The 19828-nt window shown below is 39.6% G+C and overlaps 1 protein-coding gene and 1 pseudogene across 5 annotated transcripts in view; one reads left to right on the forward strand and one right to left on the reverse strand.

The window, feature by feature from the left end:
• ARHGAP24 (Rho GTPase activating protein 24) overlaps positions 1–19828 on the forward strand; it is a 571970-nt gene that overhangs the window by 523164 nt on the left and 28978 nt on the right. The window lies entirely within an intron of this gene.
• Positions 1824–19311, reverse strand: LOC148777900 (neuromedin-B receptor pseudogene; annotated as a pseudogene).

The raw sequence follows: 19828 nt of genomic DNA on the forward strand, positions 1-19828 counted from the left end.
TGGTGTTCTAACCACAACTTGGGACATGGTAGACAGACAGTGGGCTGCAGAAGTGTGGGTTGAAGGAAAATTGCTTCTTTACAGTGATGTGCCTCAGTTTTCTAATATATGAAATGGAGGCAAAAATTAACATCAAGGCATTACTGGAAGTAACATATTAGTTCTGACTTGGCAGCCATGAAATTAAAAGACGCTTGCTCCTTGGAAGGAAAGTTATGACCAACCTTGATAGTATATTAAAAAGCAGAGACATTACTTTGCCAACCAAGGGCCTTCTAGTCAAGGCTATGGTTTTTCCCGTGGTCATGTATGGATGTGAGAGTTGGACTGTGAAGAAAGCTGATCGCCAAAGAATCGATGCTTTTGAACTGTGGTGTTGGAGAAGACTCTTGAGAGTCCCTTATGCTGCAAGGAGATCCAACCAGTCCATTCTAAAGGAGATCAATCCTGGATGTTCATTGGAGGGACTGATGCTAAAGCTGAAACTGCAATACTTTGGCCACCTCATGCGGCGAGTTGACTCACTGGAAAAGACTCTGATGCTGGGAAAGGTTGGGGGTGGGAGGAGAAGGGGATGACAGAGAATGAGATGGCTGAATGGCATCACTGACTCTGTGGACATGAGTTTGAGTGTACTCCGGGAGTTGGTGATAGACAGGGAGGCCTGACGTGCTGTGATTCATGGGGTCGCGGAGAGTCGGACACGACTGAGCGACTTAATTGAACTGAACTGAACTGAACTGGCTAAACAGGTCTTACTTACACTATTATGAAATATAAATTACTTTCTGGGGAATACATTTTATGTGTAAAATAAAAAAATTTCCTCTCTGCTAAAACGGGTCTGAAATTTTAGAACAGCCTAAAAAGTAAATCCCTGTACCTTTGCTTTGATGTCAAGAAAACTCTTGAGAGTCCCTTGAACAGCAAGGAGATCAAACCAATCAATCCTAAAAGAAATCAACCCTGAATATTCATTGAAAGGACTGATGCTGAAGCTGAAGCTCCAATACTTGGGCCACTTGATGGGAAGAGACAACTCATTGGCAAAGACTTTGATCCTGGGAAAGATTTTTGAGGACAACAGGAGAAAGGGACGACAGAGGATGAGATGGTTGGATGGCATCACCAACTCGATGGACATGAGTTTGAGCAAACTCCAGGAGATAGTGAAAGACAGGGAAGCCTTCTGTGCTGCAGTCCATGATGTCACAAAGAGTAAGATGTAATTTAGCAACTGAACAACAATATTTTGATCCCTGTGAAAACTCAAGCACTGTGGAGTTGGATAACATACTACTGACATAGAGCGTTTGTATCACAGTGTAAATCAAAGATCTTGCTGAGCCTGATTGTGGAAAGTGAAGAAAGAAAATAGTAGCTTGAGGGCATAAGAACAGGTAGAGTTGGAAAAGCAAAAAACGGACTCACAGGAGTTCACCTAAGGCAAGCCCTGAACTTATAGATGGCAAATTAGCTACTTATTTTCAGCAACTGAGATGATTTTCCCAAATCCAGAAGGAAGTCAGCCCTCCAAAGTTCTGGGCATCTATTTAGCTATGGTAGCTCCTAACATTTCTATATTTTTTTTTTTTGAGTTTTGAATCACTTTTAATGTGAGGAATGCATACATTTTTAATGTCATTTAAAGTCTTGTTCAGAGAAAAATTGTAACAATGTTTGTTTTGCCTTTTCTGAGTCAATTGTGAAATCCTTTAATGAATTAGCTGAGATTTACTAAGAAAAATAATTGCTCAGTTCTGTTCTGCTCAACAGAAATACAAGAGTACCTTCTTTTCAGGTAGTGAGTTGAATGGACAAAATCACAGTGCCATTTCCTGCTTCACACTGTGCCCATTTAGTAACACAGAATTGGTCATCACGTTCTTAGCATTGCTTTTCAGGGAAGTCATGCGTACTGCAGAGGAGCTGAGTCGGTCGCTGGTGGATCTCTCTCCATAGGACTTTCTTCCACAATAGAGCTGACTATTGAAATGTCTCCTGAAGCTTTCACTGAGCAGATAAAGAGCAAGTGGATTGACACAGGAATTACAAAAGCTCAGAACCCGGGCAACCAAGGTGACAATCATGTGGCCTAGAGATGGGTCAATCTTGTTATAGTTGAAAGACCTGTACATGTAAAGGATGTGATTTGGAAACCAACAGAAGATGAAGCAGCCCACAAAGACCAGCACGATTTTGGCCAGGCGTTTCCGTGTTTCCATCTGTTTTTTGGTATGTTCATTGTATTCTCCTGGAAGATTGTGTGCACTTTTAATTAAGGTCTTTGCAATGTGATAATAATAAACACTAATGATAACAAGTGGTATGAGGAAGCAGACCAAGAAGATGAGCACTGAATGAATCTTTGGATGTAATTCATCCGTCTGAGGGTGGGTATACACGCCGTGAAGCTGCCGATATCCGAGCTGCCAATGCGTGCCACTTGGGAAGATATGGCTTCGGTTTGATGCAGTTCTTATATATTATGTTGGCTTGACAAGACTGATAACCATTGTTTTAGAGTACTTTCCAAATGTCTATCATTCACATAGAACTATCCTGACTTTGACCATATTCTTATAACACCTGTGTATGATTTTCTGATATTTTTCCTTAAATTTTTTTCACTGTTTTTATTTTTTACCAAATTCACTGTAAAAGGAACTTGATATTTTCCCCCCTAAAAAGCAGCATCACTTGCCATAAATACAAGGTTAATATAGAACAAGTGCAATGGCCACAAAGCATATTATTAAATGCTATCTGAATACAGATGCTTTGGGAAAACTCTGACCCTTGGAACCTCTGTTTATTTGATGAAAGTGAAGATTAGCAGGTGCCAGAACCATTTGAGAACTTCTCTCATCCCCAACTGGTACTTCCTACTTGATATAATAATCAGGAATAGCAAATCAAAAATGGACTAGTGTTGCTACTGTGTCATTTGTTATCACTTAATGTCCCGTCCATGTGGCACTTGATTTGGAAGTGCCTCTTGATGAGGGTGAAAGAGGAGAGTGAAAAAGCTGACTTAAAACTCAGCATTCAAAAAACTATGACATGGTATCTGGTCCCTTCATTTCATGGCAAATAGATGGGGGAAAAGTGGAAACAGTGACAAATTTTATTTTCTTGGGCTCCAAAATCACTGTGGATAATGACTGCAACCGTGAAATTAAAAGATGCTTGCTCCCTGGAAGAAAAGACAAACCTAGACAGCATATTAAAAAGCAAAGACATCACGTTCCCAACAAAGGTCTATATAATCAAAGCTATGATTTTTCCCATTGTCATGTATGGATGTGAGAATTGGACCATGAAAAAGGCCGAGTATGAAAGAATCGATGCTTTTGAGTTGTGGTGCTAGAGAAGACTTGAGAGTCCCTTGGATTGCCAGGAGATCAAACCAGTCCCTCCTAAAGGAAATCAACCCTGAATATTTATTGGAAGGACCTTTGCTGAAGCTGAAGCTCCAATACTTTGGCCATCTGATGTGAAGAGCCAGTGCATTGGAAAAAACCCTGATGCTGGGAAAGACTGAAGGTAGGAGGAGAAGGGGGTGACAGAGGATGAGATGGTTGGATGGCATCATGGATTTAATGGACAGGAGTTGGCACACACTCTAGGAGATAGTGAAGAACAGGGAAGCCTGGTGTGTTTCAGTCCACGGTGTTGCAAAGAGTCTGACATGACTTAGTGACTGGACAACAACCGCACTTTGGGAAATACAGTCCGCTCTTTGCCAGTACCACAGGCCTACTTCCTTGAATGTTTGGCTTCATATCTAATTTGAACCATGGGTGTAACTTGCAAGAGTCTCATGAAACCCTCTTGTAAACATACCAAGGTCTGAAAAATTAATGCGCTTCAGGGAAAATATTTCATATGTGGAAAATACTTGCTCAAATGAATACTTACTAAATACTTTATGTAAGACAGATTGTTAGCTGGAAATCTGTCGTGTTCCATTATGCTTACTCTCTTGGTAATGTATTTTAAAAGTACATCTGAAACAGGAGACCTGAATTTCTCTTTCCTTTCATTTTAATTTTGAATAAATATAAGCTCACTTCCACTAACCTGATTGAGTGGTAAAAAAGAAATAGCCAGTTAACCAAGAACTTTCCCAGTATTTGGCATATCTGTCAATTGGCATCTGTGTACTTATTTGTAAGAAATAGTGGAGGAATAAGAATTCAGACTTTGATGAGAAGCAGGCACCATTTACTTCATATGTTAACAATCTGAGACTAGTTACTTAACTTCTCCAAATTCCTAGTGTCCTTGTAAGTAAAATGGAAATAATCCCTAACAACCCCCTCAATTGTATTCATGCACTTAAAAATAAAAGAGAATGGAACAAAAACACCAGGAATAAATGGTACAATGTGAAGAAGGCATTTAGCATATTTATTGTCATTGTGAGTATCATGACATTGATGGTGATGGTTTTAACATTTTGGGCTTCCCAGGTGGCGCTAGTAGTAAAGAACCCTCCTGCCAATGCAGGAGACATAAGAGACACAGGTTTGATCTCTGGGTCAGAAAGATCCCCTGGAGGAGGGCATGGCGATCAACTCCAGTATTCTTGCCTGCAGAATTCCATAGACAGAGGAGCCTAGTGGGCTGTGGTCCATGGGGTCGCAAAGAGCTGGACACAACTGAAGCGACTTTGCTTGCATAGCATGCATGCATGACAAGGAAAAGTAATATTCCTGAACACATAAATACAGAAACTAGTGATTATCTATGAACTCTTCAGTGTTTTTAATACAGGATATCTTTTCAGTTTTGAAATCTCCATAGCAATTCCTACTGAAACAGATAAGTAAGGTATCTATAAGTTCTTATATTCTGAAAATATGTTTTTGTGTGTCTTGTAAGTCAGATTGCAAATATTCTTGCAGGAGTTTGGTGAAAGTACATCCCTTAAAGGTATATATTTTCTGAAATGAATGTATTGAGTTACATTTTACATATCATGCAATTTGTCCATATCAAGGCAGTGATTTTTAACAGGTTCCCCAGGTGATGCAGCTGTTACCGTGTATCACGTTTAGAACATTCTCACCACTCAGATAGCATCTCTTGTGCCCTTTATTGTTATTCCCAGCAGCCTTTCCTCCCCAGCAGTCACTAATGTATTTTCTGTCTCTGTAGATTTTCCCTTTTTTGGACATTTTGTATAAATAGAATTATTCAATATATGGTCTCTTGCATCCAGCTTTTTTCACTTAAGCATAATGCTTTTGAACGTCATCCATATTTCAGCAAATATCAGTCGTTTGTTGCTTTGCATTCATGGATAGAACTTCATTTTGTGGATATACTACAGTTTGTTTATTCATTTATCGGTTGGTAGATATTTCAGTTGCTTCTGCTTTTTTGTCTTTTAGAAATAACATTGTGAATATGCATTTTGCGTGGACATGTTTTCATTTCTCTTTGATGCACACCTAGAAGTGAAATTGCTAGGTTTTGTCTGTGTTGAAGATTTGGGTAACTGCCAAACTGTTTTCCAGAATGGCTGCGGCAGTTTTTATTTCTACCAGTTTTTATTTCAACGTATGAGTGTTTTATTTTTGTATCCTAGCCATTCTAGTGAATGTGGAATGGTATCTCATTGTTGTAGTTTGCATTTCCTTGATGACACTGATTCTGTGTATCATTCTATATGCGTATGGGTCATTTTAAATACATTTTAGAAGGCATACATTTTTAAATTTTTCTGATTATCTTCATAATTTATTATAAGGAAATGGTTGAAAAATTGCTAAAGAATCAAGATTGTATTCTGGGAACTGAGGTAAACATCTGTGAATTGTTGAAAGCCTACATATACATACTCATGAGGATATCACTGTTGATATTCACTTAAAAATCTGTATTTGTAAAGCAAAACTCTGCATGTATAACTAAAACATGAGCTACAAGAAAGTAGAGAACTTTAAGATTCTTGATCACCTTTTTTTCCCTAACATATACAGCAGTGTCTGACACAGTGTAGACATTCAATAAATCTTTGTTGAATAGATATACGGAATATGTTTTGAATGTATTTGTTGGATAAAAGAATACAAATATTTCTGATATCTCCATAAGTATGCAACTCATGTGCCTATTTTCATAGATTAGAATTCAGGAAATTTGAAAATTGTCGTGTTTCAAAACAATTTCTAAAATTCTGTTAAAATATCATTTTTGTCAGCTCAGGCAAAATGCCTACTGATGTTAAGGTAGAGTCACAGTCTTATAAATGAGAACTAATTTCATAAAAGCCCTAGATCTAAATTAAAACCAGTTACCTTTATTTGTTTTGTATTCCAGAAATGTTCCATGAATAAGCATGCATTATAAAAGGGCTTCCCTTGTGGCTCAGCTGGTAAAGAATCCACCTGTGATGCGGGAGACCTGGGTTCCATTCCTGGGTTGGGAAGATCCCCTGGAGAAGGAAAAGGCTACCCACTCCAGTATTCTGGCCTGGAGAATTCCATGGACTGTATAGTCCATAGGATGGCAAAGAGTCCAACACGAATGAGTGACTTTCACTTTCACATACTTCTAAAGAGAACTAAATTTAGATTTACAATAAAACAATAACAAAACAAAAAATGAAAACAAGACCCCTAATTTCTGCTCAGTATAATTTTGTTTCTGTCTTCCAGCTTACACTGATCTCTCTTAAAAACAGTTCAAGTAGACAGCAGCACTAATGTAATGTATCTGTAGAGTAAATCTCCTATATACAAACGAGTCCTGTTCTGAGGGCACATTCATAAGTCCAATTTGTTCCTAAATCCAACAAAGATAGCCTGATGTTGTTCAGTCACTCAGTCATGTCCGAGTCTGTAACTGAATGGACTGCAGCACGCCCGACTTTCCTGTCCTTCACTATCTCCTGGAGTTTGTTCAGGCTCTTGTCCATTGAGTTGATGATGCCATCCAAACATGTCATCCTCTGTCACCCCCTTCTCCTCCTGCCCTAGCCTAGGTACCCAACTAACACAAATACTGTACTATACTGTAATAAGTTTATAATGCTTTTAACACAAATAATACTTAAAAAACACACAAAAGTAAAGAAAACATTTTTAATCTTACAGAAGTGTACCTTGACAAGTTCAGTAGTGCAGTGTAACAGCTGGTCTACAGGAGTGAACAGGCAAGAAGAGTTACTGGAGGAGGGAGAAGGGGGTAGGAGATGGTAGAGCTGAAGGATCGTCAGCAACAGGAAACGGAGGGCAAGCTGTGATTTCACTCGTGCCTGACATTGGGCTTCCCGGGTGGCTCAGTGGTAAAGAATGTGCCTGCCAATGCAAGAGATGTGTGTTCAGTCCCTGGGTGGGGAAGATCCCCCGGAGGAGAAAATGGCAACCCTCTCCAATATTTTTGCCTGGAGAAGTCTTGGACAGCAGAGCCTGACAGGTCGCAGTCCATGAGGTCACAAAGAGTTGAACACAACTTATCAAGCATACACTGACATGGATGGAATACGTGTTTGCATCTTTGAAAGTTCACAACTCGAAGAGCTGTAATATAGGGGATTTACTGTATATGTGGTAGTCAAGTATCCTTTCCAACAAAGAGCTGAACTACATTTTAGTCTGAGATTCACAATAAGTATATAATGGGATTCTTTTAAAACTTTTTCTTCTTTCCCTCAATATATATATGAGTGATCAGTCATTCAGTCATGTCTGACTCTTTGCAACCCCATGGACTGTAGCCTGTTGGCCTCTGCTGTCCATGGAATTTTCCAGGCAAAAATACTGGAGTGGGTTGCCATTTCCTCCTCCAAGGGATCTTCCTGATCCAGGGATCGAACCCGTGTCTCCTGCATCTCCTGCATTGGCAGGTAAATTCTTTACTACTGAGCCACCTGGGAAGCCCCAACTGGGATGGTATCATTTAGCTCACATGTGGAGAATGCATTTGTGTTGTAATAAAAGACCACTGAAGTGTCCAAAAGAAGGACAAGTTTTGAGTGGATCTGAACGCTTTAGGTGTTGATTTTGTAGATTCACCTGGATATACCAGAAAATCCATTTAAATTCCTTTTAACTATGAATTATAGATTCAGCAGTGTAAAACTAAACCTTTATTCATCTCCTTTATAATGCACAAAGATGTTTTTTTCCTACCTTATTGACTTTATTAGAAGAAAATAAGTATTCTGGAAAAGAATGTTTGCCTCCTTTATTGTTTATCCTAGAGTCAGATAATCAAAATCTCCCAAACGTTTGACTTCGCTGGTGGTTCAGTGGTTAGCTAACACCCTGTGCTTCCAGTGTGTGTGTGGCATCCCTGGTTGGGAAACTGAGATCCCACGTGCCTTGCCACTCAGCACCCCCTCTCCAAAAATCCCCAAACTTATGTTGATTACAAAAATAAAGGAGCAACATGTAAAAGAGTCAGTGTTGAAGACACATTAATAAGAAAAAAAAGTTATATTAAGAAAACTTTGGTTACTATTTAGTCTTCAATAACTAGAAAAATTATGTATGATACTTAGTTCTGTTTTTTATTTAAAAATGAATGGACATGGATTTTAAATGCTATTGGGGGAATTTTAAAAAATATTTTTAGCATATGCCCATCAGCATCAGAACATCAATAATGCTTCTCTGGAACATTCTTGGTTGCATAACCTGAAATCTCTCAGAAAAAAAAATGATTAATTGTTGAATGTATTATGATGATGATATTTCCTTTGTTTCTCCTGAAATTCCATCCGTGGAGTTTAGTAAAGGGAAAAAGTGTAGGCAGACAACATAAAATTGTAAAGGAACTAAATACAGCTGTAACTTCTCTATCTTAGCTAAGTCAAGTTCATTAACTGTTTGCCAGGATTTTGAAGACCATATAAAACTGAAATTACAACTCATAATGCTTCAAGTGCTGGGTATAATTGAAGCCAGCAGGAGCTATGTGACAGTCTCAGGTACATACAGCTACTAATGTCAAGATATGAACGCTGGTAGAGTTGTATAAACCCTCTATGAAAGAATACTTCATGTCTGTACTTCAGGAGTCAAATGTTAGGAAAGATGGCATGCCCCATTTAAACAAGAAATGTGGAAGATCATCATTCACATCTCACTAGATAATTACATAACCATAGTGTACTTCAGTTCAGTTCAGTTGCTCAGTCATGTCCGACTCTTTGCGACCCCATGAACTGCTGCACGCCAGGCCTCCCTGTCCATCACCAACTCCCAGAGTTTACTCAAGCTCATGTCCATTGAGTCAGTGATGCTGTCCAACCATCTCATCCATTGTCATCCGCTTATCCCTCCTCCTTCAATCTTTCCGAGCATCACGATCTTTTCAAATGAGTCAGGTCTTCGCATCAGGTGGCCAAAATATTGGAGTTTCAGCTTCAACATCAGTCCTTCCAATGAACACCCAGGACTGATCTCCTTTAGGATGGACTGGTTGGATCTCCTTGCAGTCCAAAGGACTCTCAAGAGTCTTCTCCAGCACCACAGTTCAAAAGCATCAATTCTGTGGCACTGAGTTTTCTTTATAGTCCAACTCTCACATCCATACATGACCACTGGAAAAACCATAGCTTTAACTAGATGGACCTTTGCTGGCAAAGTAATGTCTCTGCTTTTTAATATTCTGTCTAGGTTGCTCTTATCTTTCCTTCCAAGGAGTGAGCATCTTTTAATTTCATTGCTGCAGTCACCATCTGTAATGACTGTGGAGCCCAAAAAAATAAAGTCAGCTACTGCTTCCACTGTTTCCCCATCTATTTGCCATGAAGTGATGGGACCAGATGCCATGATCTTCGTTTTCTGAATATTGAGCTTTAAGACAACTTTTTCTCTCTCCTCTTTCACAAGAGGCTCTTTAGTTCCTCTTCACTTTCTGCCATTAGGGTGGCATCATCTGCATATCTGAGGTTATTGATATTTCACCTGGCAATCTTGATTCCAGTCTGTGCTTCTTCCAGCCCAGCGTTCCTCATGATGTACTCTGCATAGAAGTTAAATGAGCAGGGTGACAGATAAATAAACAGGCTTGATGTACACCTTTTCCTATTTGGAACCAGTCTGTTGTTCCATGTCCAGTTCTAACTGTTGCTTCCTCACCTGCATATAGATTTCTCAAGAGGCAGGTCAGCTGATCAGGTATTCCCATCTCTTTCAGAATTTTCCACAGTTTATTGTGATCCACACAGTCAAAGGCTTTGGCATAGTCAATACAGCAGAAATTGATGTTTTTTTGGAACGCTCTTGCTTTTTCAATGATCCAGCGAATGTTGACATTTTGATCTCTGATTCCTCTGCCTTTTCTAAAACGAGCTTGAACATCTGGAAGTTCACAGTTCATGTATTGCTGAAGCCTGGCTTGGAAAATTTTAAGCATTACTTTACTAGCGTGTGAGATGAGTGCAGTTGTGCAGTAGTTTGAACATTCTTTGGCATTGCCTTTGTTAAGCACTGGAATGAAAACTGACCTTTTCCAGTCCTGTGGCCACTTCTGAGTTTTCCAAATTTGCTGGCATATTGAGTGCAGCACTTTCAAAGCATCATCTTTTAGGATTTGAAACAGCTCAACTGGAATTCCATCACATGCACTAGCTTTGTTCGTAGTGATGCCTCCTAAGGCCCACTTGACTTCACATTCAAGGATGTCTGGCTCTAGGTGAGTGATCACACCATTGTTGTTATCTGGGACATTAAGATCTTTTTTGTACAGGTGATTGCAGCCATGAATTAAAAGACGCTTACTCCTTGGAAGGGAAGTTATGACCAACCTAGATAGCATATTAAAAAGCAGAGACATTACTTTGCCAACAAAGGTCCTTCTAGTCAAGGCTATGGTTTTTCCAGTGGTCATATATGGATGTGAGAGTTGGATTGTGAAGAAAACTGAGCACTGAAGAATTGATGCTTTTGAACTGTGGTGCTGGAGAAGACTCTTGAGAGTCCCTTGGACTGCAAGGAGATCCAACCAGTCCATTCTAAAGGAGATCAATCCTGGGTGTTCATTGGAAGGACTGATGCTAAAGCTGAAACTCCAATACTTTGACCACCTCATGCGACGAGTTGACTCATTGGAAAAGACCCTCATGCTGGGAGGGATTGGGGGCAGGAGGAGAAGGGGATGACAGAGAATGAGATGGCTGGATGGCATCACCGACTCGATGGACATAAGTTTGAGTGAACTCCGGGAGTTGGTGATGGACAGGGAGGCCTGGCGTGCTGTGATTCATGGGGTCGCAAAGAATAGGACATGACTGAGCGACTGAACTGAACTGAACTGTGTATTTTTGCCACCTCTTTTTAACATCTTCTGCTTCTGTTAGGTCCCTACCATTTCTGTCCTTTATTGAGCCCATTTTTGCATGAAATGTTCCCTTGGTATCACTAATTTTCTTGAAGAGATCTCTAGTCTTTCCCATTCTATTGTTTTCCTCTATTCTTTGCACTGATGGATGAGGAAGGCTTTCTTATCTCTCCTTGCTATTCTTTGGAACTCTGCATTCAAATGGGTTTATCTTTCCTTTTCTCCCCTACTTTTCACTCCTCTTCTTTTCTCAGCTATTTGTAAGACCTCCTCAGTCAGCCATTTTGCTTTTTTGTGTTTCTTTTTCTTGGGGATGGTCTTGGTTAGCAAATATGTATTATTCCTTCCAGTTTTTTTTTTTTTCCTGAGACATTCTTGGGGGAAATGTGAAGTGAACAAGAAGTATCTTAGTCCACTTCTGTCAAACTGTAGTCACATAATCCAATGAATAGTAAGTGCAATTTGTTAAGTATAATTTTAAAATATCTGTCGATGAGTTTTCTTGTGTCACTTACTATGAGTGGTTTCTTTAGATCCACCTGAAAAAAAGGTCATCTGAATTGACAATAATCTTCTAATTTTTTAAATCATTCATGCATTTCCTGGCATATATTTCATACTTCATGAATTTAGGAAATCATATTTCACAGAACAGCCAGAGAAAGTATTAACACGTGAATATTACTCCATCATGACTCCCAACCTAGATTAGAAATGCCTATGTTTATTAAAAATTGTGATCAAACTAACTACTTCTTCCATTGGCAACAATAGATACTCTGTGCAATGTCAAAGGCTAGAGCTTTCTCCTGAGACAATTCTGAATAAATATAATAAAGTTCTTCTGGCACTGAGAGCAAACAAAACCCAACATGCACAGTCAATCAGGGAGAGTCTTGATCCATTTTCTTCATACCATAAAACCAGTTGGATCCACCATCAAAAATTCTATGAATAACACCTTACACTAAAACAATGTTATGTGTCAAGTATATCTCAATAAAAATAAATTAAACAAATATGTTTTCAGTTACAAAATTAATCAACATGGATATTAAAATGAATTAATATGGCCCTGGTGACTTGGGATTCAAGGTTCAATGTTATATCCAAATTTAGCTTAGAAGTAACATTCAAACACACATGATGCATCCTTGTACTATAAATAATATTGTGTGTGTGTGTGTGTGCTCAATTGTGCCTAACTCCTTGCAATTCAGAGTTAAGCATAACAAATAATTTTTCTAGTTATTGAAAACTAACCACCAAGGTTTCCTTAATATAACTTTGTTTTCTTATTAATGTGTCTTCAACACCGACTGGTTTTACATGTTGCTTATTTGCATTCGTAGTGCCTTAATGTGTATGTAGTATGTATATATATGTATATATAGTATGTAAATACATATGCAGAATCTCTGTGGTTTGCAAACAGACTATCTCTAATCATATCATTGGTGACCATCAAATAATTTTTAGGTTAATACTTATTCTAAGGAATTATACATGTTATTAATATGAATAGAGTCTTAGTTTAATAAAATCTTTGTGACTCTTTGACCTCAGATTTATTTTCTATGGGAAAAACTTGTGGGAAATTTTTTTTCATAACATATGACAGGAGTTTGTATGGTATTAATGTCATTTATGAGGCTTCCCAGGTGGCACAGTGGTAAAGAACCCACCTGCCAGTGCATGAGATGCTACCGACGTGGGATTGATCCCTGGTTCAAGAAGATTGTCTGGGGAAGGAAATGGCAACCCACTCCAGGATTCTTACCTGGAAAATCCCATGGACAGAGGAGTCTGGTGACCTACAGTCCATGGGATCACAAAGAGCTGAACATGATTGAGCATGCGCGCGTGCACACACACACACACACACACATACACACACACAATGTCATTTAGGGTAAAAGGATGCACCATGAATGTCTGAATGTTACTTCCAAGTTAACTTTGGACATAACATTGGACCTTGGATCCCAAGTCACCAGGGCCATATTAACTCATTTTACTATATATGTTAATTAATTTTGTAACTGAAAAAACCTTTTTTATTTTTATTGAGATGTAACTGACATAAAACATTGTGTAAATTTAAGGCATGCAGTATTTGTTCAGTATAACAAAGATGTGCATATGTGTGTGTGTGTGTGTGTGTGTGTCCGTGCTAAGTTGCTTCAGTTGTGTCCAACTCTTTGCAACCCCATAGACTGTAGCCAGCCAGGTCCTTCTGTCCATGGGATTCTCCAGGCAAGAATACTGAAGTGGGTTGCCGTGTCCTCCTCCAGGGGATCTTCCTGATCGGGGGATGGAACCTCTGTCTTGTCTCCATATTGGCAAGGGAGTCCTTTACCACTAGCACCACCTGGGGAGCCCATAACATATATATTATTGCATGATTGCTATTATGTTCACTAGGACCTCTACCAGGTCAGTTCAGTTCAGTCGCTCAGTCGTGCCCGACTCTTTGAAACCCCATGAACCACAGCACACCAGGCCTCCCTGTCCATCACCAACTCCCGGAGTTTACCCAAACTCATGTCCATCGAATCAGTGATGACATCCAACTATCTCATCCTTTGTCATCCCCTTCTCCTCCTGCCCTCAGTCTTTCCCAGGGTTAGGGTCTTTTCAAATAAGTCAAGTCTTTGCATCAGGTGGCCAAACTATTGGAGTTTCAGCTTCAACATCAGTCCTTCCAATGAAGACCCAGGACTGATCTCCTTTAGGATGGAATGGTTGGATCTCCTTGCAGTCCAAGGGACTCTCAAGAGTCTCCTCCAACACAGTTCAAAAGCATCAATCTGCGGCACTCAGCTTTCTTTATAGTCCAACTCTCACATCCATATATGACTACTGGAAAAACCATAGGCTTGACTAGATGGACCTTTGTTGGCAAAGTAATGTTTCTGCTTTTTAATATGCTATCTAGGTTGGTCATAGCTTTCCTTCCAAGGAGTTCAGTTCAGTTCAGTTCAGTTCAGTCGCTCAGTCGTGTCCAACTCTCCGCGACCCCATGAATCACAGCACGCCAGGCCTCCCTGTCCATCACCAACTCCCGGAGTACACTCAAACTCATGTCTACAGAGTCGGTGATGCCATCCAGCCATCTCATTCTCCGTCGTACCCTTCTCCTCCCGCCCCCAACCTAAGTATCTTTTAATTTCATGGCTGCAGTCACCATCTGCAGTGATTGTGGAGCCCAAAAAAATAAAGTCTGACACTGTTTCCACTGTTTACCCATCTATTTGCCATGAAAAGTGAAAAGGTTGGCTTGAAGCTCAACAGTCAGAAAACAAAGATCATGGCATCTGGTCCCATCACTTCATGGGAAATAGATGGGGAAACAGTGGAAACAGTGTCAGACTTTATTTTTGGGGGCTCCAAAATCACTGCGGATGCTGATTGCAGCCATGAAATTAAAAGACGCTTGCTCCTTGGAAGGAAAGTTATGACCAACCTTGATAGTATATTAAAGAGTATAGACATTACTTTGTCAACAAAGGTCCATCTAGTCAAGGCTATGGTTTTTCCCATGGTCATGTATGAATGTGAGAGTTGGATTGTGAAGAAAGCTGACCACCGAAGAATTGATGCTTTTGAACTGTGGTGCTGGAGAAGACTCTTGAGAGTCCCTTGGACTGCAAGGAGATCCAACCAGTCCATTCTGAAGGAGATCGATCCTGGGTGTTCATTGGAAGGACTGATGCTAAAGCTGAAGCTCCAATACTTTGGCCACCTCATGCGAAGAGTTGACTCACTGGAAAAGACTTTGATGCTGGGAAAGATTGGGGGCAGGAGGAGAAGGGGACAACAGAGAATGAGATGGCTGGATGGCATCACTGACTCAATGGACATGAGTTTGAGTGAACTCTGGGAGTTGGTGATGGACAGGGAGGCCTGGCGTGCTGTGATTCATGGGGTCGCAAAGAGTCGGTCATGACTGAGCAACTGAACTGAACTGAACTGAACTGATGGGACCAGATGCCATGATCTTAGTTTTCTGAATGTTGAGCTTTAAGCCAACTTTTTCTCTCTCCTCTTTCAGTTTCATCAAGAGGCTCTTTAGTTCCTCTTCACTTTCTGCCATTAGGGTGGTGTCATCTGCATATCTGAGGTTATTGATATTTCTCCCAGCAATCTTGATTCCAGCTTGTGCTTCATCCAGCCCAGCGTTTCTCATGATGTACTCTACATAGAAGTTAAATAAGCAGGGTAACAATATACAGCCTTGACGTACTCCTTTTCCTAGTTGGAACCAGTCTGTTGTTCTATGTCCAGTTCTAACTGTTGCTTCCTCACCTGCATACAGATTTCTCAATATGTAGGTCAGGTAATCTGGTATTCCCATCTCTTTCAGAATTTTCCACAGTTTATTGTGATCCATATAGTCAAAGGTTTGGGCATAATCAATAAAGCAGAAATAGATGTTTTTCTGGAACTCTCTTGGTTTTTCAATGATCCAGTGATGTTGGCAATTTGATTTGTGGTTCCTCTACCTTTTCTAAAACCAGCTTGAATATCTGGAATTTCATGGTTTACATATTGCTGACTTCTGGTTTGGAGAATTTTGAGCGTTACTTTACTAGCGTGTGAGATGAGTGCAGTTGTGCGGTAGTTTGAGCATTCTTTGTTGTTGCCTTTCTTTGGGATTGGAATGAAAACTGACCTTTTCCAGTCCTGTGGCCACTGCTGTTTTCCAAATTTGATGATCGACCAGGTCACATGATTATAATTTTTTTTTTTATTGAGAACAATTAAGATGTAGTCTCTTGGCAAACTTGACATTAATAATGCAATATTGTTGACTGCATTCACTATGCTGTGTGTTAGATCTCCAGAACTTATCTACTATTAGCAATTTAAGGTTTATTTAGGTTTTTTGTTGTTATTACTGTTGGAATTGAAAGCATATTTATGAATATGGTAGCCTTTTTAAAATAGAGTTGTACTGTTGTAATATTGCTGTGAGGAAATGTCTCTGAATATTCTACATAAAGCCTTTTAAATGTCTAATTTACATTAGCCTTTCCACTCCAATGAAATGACCTTGGTGCTATAATGGAAAACGTTGGATTTTATTTTTATTTTTTAGTCTAAATTTTTAATTTACTTAGAGAAATAAGAGTGTGGCTATTTATAAAGTGAATCAATGTTCTCAAACCCTAATCCAAACTGACTAAATGATGTCACCTGTAATGACTTGCCTATAAAATAAGTATGTATGTTTCTCTGTGATATATATCTGTATATTCTTAAACATCCTCCCTTTGTATTCAAATGTCGTATTCAAAAGCTATGCATGCATGCATGCTAAGTCACTTCGGTCCTGTCCAAACCTTTGTGACCCTATGGACCTGCCAGGCTCCTCTGTCCATGGGATTCTCCAGGCAAGAATACTGAAGTGGGTTGCCATTTCCTCCTCAAAGGGATCTTCCTGACCCAGAGATCGAACCTGCATCTCTTATGTCTCCTGCATTGGCAGGCAGGTTCCTTACCACTAGCGCCACCTGGGATGGCCTCAAAAGCTATATGATAAGGCATTTTACTTGTCATTTATTATGTATTTGGTAAAATGATTACCACCTATATATGTGTGTTTGGGGTCTAAGGTGGGAAGACAGGCTTATAGCAAAAAACACCAATGCTGTTATATTAATGGAAGTGAGTGAAATGATCTTGAACTTGAGTAGTGTCAATAAAGAGGGAATGGATTCATAAGGTACAACATCAAAATATATAGGATCCAGTCATTAGCATTTTTCAAACTTTCCCGATGGTTCCAAACTGCAGCTCAGTCTGAGAATCACTAGTCACTCTTAGATATAGAGTCTCAGGAAAAGCAAAATTTAGGTTGACTTCCAGGTTTCTTCCTTGTTTGTGTGCATGGTGATGTCATTCATCATTGACAAAATGGTAAAGAAAGAATTTTATTGCAAGATTTTTGCTGTTATCCAGCTTTGTTTATACAGAGTTCAGAGAGGGTATGGGATGTCTAAGAATTCAATGGAAAGGTCTGGTATGGAGATGTATACTCATAATCATTGTGGAGAAGTGATAATTGACCTCCTGGATTTAGCCAGGGTGTGTCCATAGAAAATAACACTTAGAGGCCAGCAGAGGGGAAAAGGCTTGGGGGCTGATAAGTAAGCAACGATGGCCAGAGAAGGAGAAGGTGAGTGAGGTGGCAAAGAATGACTGAAATTAGAGACTTACCCATGGGAAATATTTGTCAGAAATAGCAAATCAATGAATATCCATGAATTTTTTTCTCATGTAGAGATATAGCTATTTTCATTTGAGGGGTCTATTATGTGGAATCATCAAACTCCGATTTCTCAAAGGAATATCTTCCTACACCTGCACTACAGGGTATTTTGTTATTTTGAATACCTTATATACATATATGCGTGTGTGCACACATATATGTGCATATGTGTGTATGGTATGTTTGGTTGTATATCATACTGTCAAATATTCTTTTTATCTGATTTGTTGTTGTTGTTTAGTTGCAGCCATGTCTGACTCTTAGTGACCCCACGGACTGCAGCACACCAGACTTCCCTGTCCTTCACCATCTCCTGGAACCTGCTCAAACTCATGTCCATTGACTCAGTAATGCCATCCAACTATCTCATCCATTGTAGTCCCTTTCTCCTCCTGCCTTCAATCTTTCCCAGCATCTGGGTCTTTTCTAATGAGTCAGCCCTTTGCATCAGGTGGCCAAAGTATTGGAGTTTCAGCTTCAGCATTAGTCCTTCTAGTGAATATTCATTATCAATATTCTAATGAATATTCATTATCAATATTCTAATGAATATTCATTATATTCTAATGAATATCTGGATTGATTTCCAGATTAGCTAGCATTTTAAGGAAGGAATCTATACACACATAAGTAATTGCATACATGTAAGTAACTTAGAATTAGGAAAAAAATGTCTACATGACAGTTTGGTTTGAGCATGAACAACATCTCCCATTAACATCCCTCATACCTTTGTCATCAGGAACACTGGAGAGATGAGTATGTAATTAGTCAGCTCTAATGGATGATAGAGTAGCCAGATTTTAACATATGACTTTACACATTAGAATTGCCTCCTTATTTGGAAGTTTTCCACCTCAAGTACATATTCTTTATTAATGTTCCTCAACCTTGACAGCATATAAGAATAGAGGAGCTCTTAAAAAAATTTCAATGCCCAAGCTTCACTTAGTCTAATTTAATCGGAATATATAAGAACCAATCATCAGTGTTTTTAAAAAGCTTTCCGGTGACTCCAGTGAACAACCAAGGTTGAGAATCACTTTCTTCTGTGTCACAGTGGTCAATCTGGCAACATTTCCATAAACCCACATTATCTAAAAGCATCTTTCTGTCTTTCTGATGACATTTCATTACCTAGGACTCTGTCAATACCTTCATGGTTTTATAAGTAAGCTCACCAGATGCAGATTTGGGAGTTATATTACAGCTTCCCAAGTGGCTCAGTGATAAAGGATCCACCTGCCAATACAGTAGATGCTAGAGACACAGGTTCAATTCCTGGGGTGGAAGATCCCCGGAGGAGGAAATGGCAACCCACTTCTTGCCTGGGAAATCCCATGGACAGAGGAGTCTGGTTGGCTATGGTCCATGGGGTTGCAAAGAGTCAGACACAACTGAGAAACTGAGCATGCACGCATGCACGCAGGCTGCCTTAATAGAACACCACACATTAAGGGGTTTAAGCAACAAAAATTTATTTTCTCACAGCTGTGGAGGCTGAAAGTCTAAGACCAGGATACCAGCATGAGTGGGCTCTGGTAAAGACTCTCTTTTTGGCTTTTAGATGGCCACATTCTCACCCTGTACTCACCTGGCCTTTCCTCTTGCACAAGAGCAAGTGGAGTAGGAAGCAAGCTTACCTGTGTCTTCTATTATAAAGACCCTAATCCCATCAAACCAGAGTCCCACCCTCATGACTTCATCTAACCCTAATTACCTCCCAAAGGTCCCATCTCGAAACACCATTGCATTGGAGGTTGAGATTTCAACATATGAATTTGGGGGAAACAGGTGTTCAGTCCATAGCAAGGGTCGTCATGTAGTTCTCTGCCATCATCGCTTTTAAGCCTGGAGGCTTCTTGGAGACAAGCACTAATTCAGTGTGGTCCAGATGGATAAAACTGTCCTTTAGTGTTGTATGTAATTCAGCAGTGACTCTTACATAACTACAGTGAGGCGAGACAGTTTAACCAGATTCAGATTTCACTGCCAAAAAGCATACTGGTATCTGGTTATGACAGATATATTAAAAAAAAAAAGAAAAGCTAGAACAGAACCAGTCTTTTCTTGTAAATGTTTAGTTTGGAACTGCCTACTGCCTTTGGATTCACTTTTCTATGTCTTGGTGAATTTGGCACCCCGAATAGCATGTAGTTTCAGACAGTTTGTTGGCAGGTTTCATCTTGGTAATGCTCCTGAATGTTTCAGTCTCATATACATTCTCCCTGTGACTTGATGGGTATTACATTA

Source organism: Moschus berezovskii, chromosome 5, assembly GCF_049115385.1.
Source record: "Moschus berezovskii isolate FMDL1 chromosome 5, NW_MosBer_1.0, whole genome shotgun sequence".
In the NCBI taxonomy this organism is placed as follows: domain Eukaryota; kingdom Metazoa; phylum Chordata; class Mammalia; order Artiodactyla; family Moschidae; genus Moschus; species Moschus berezovskii.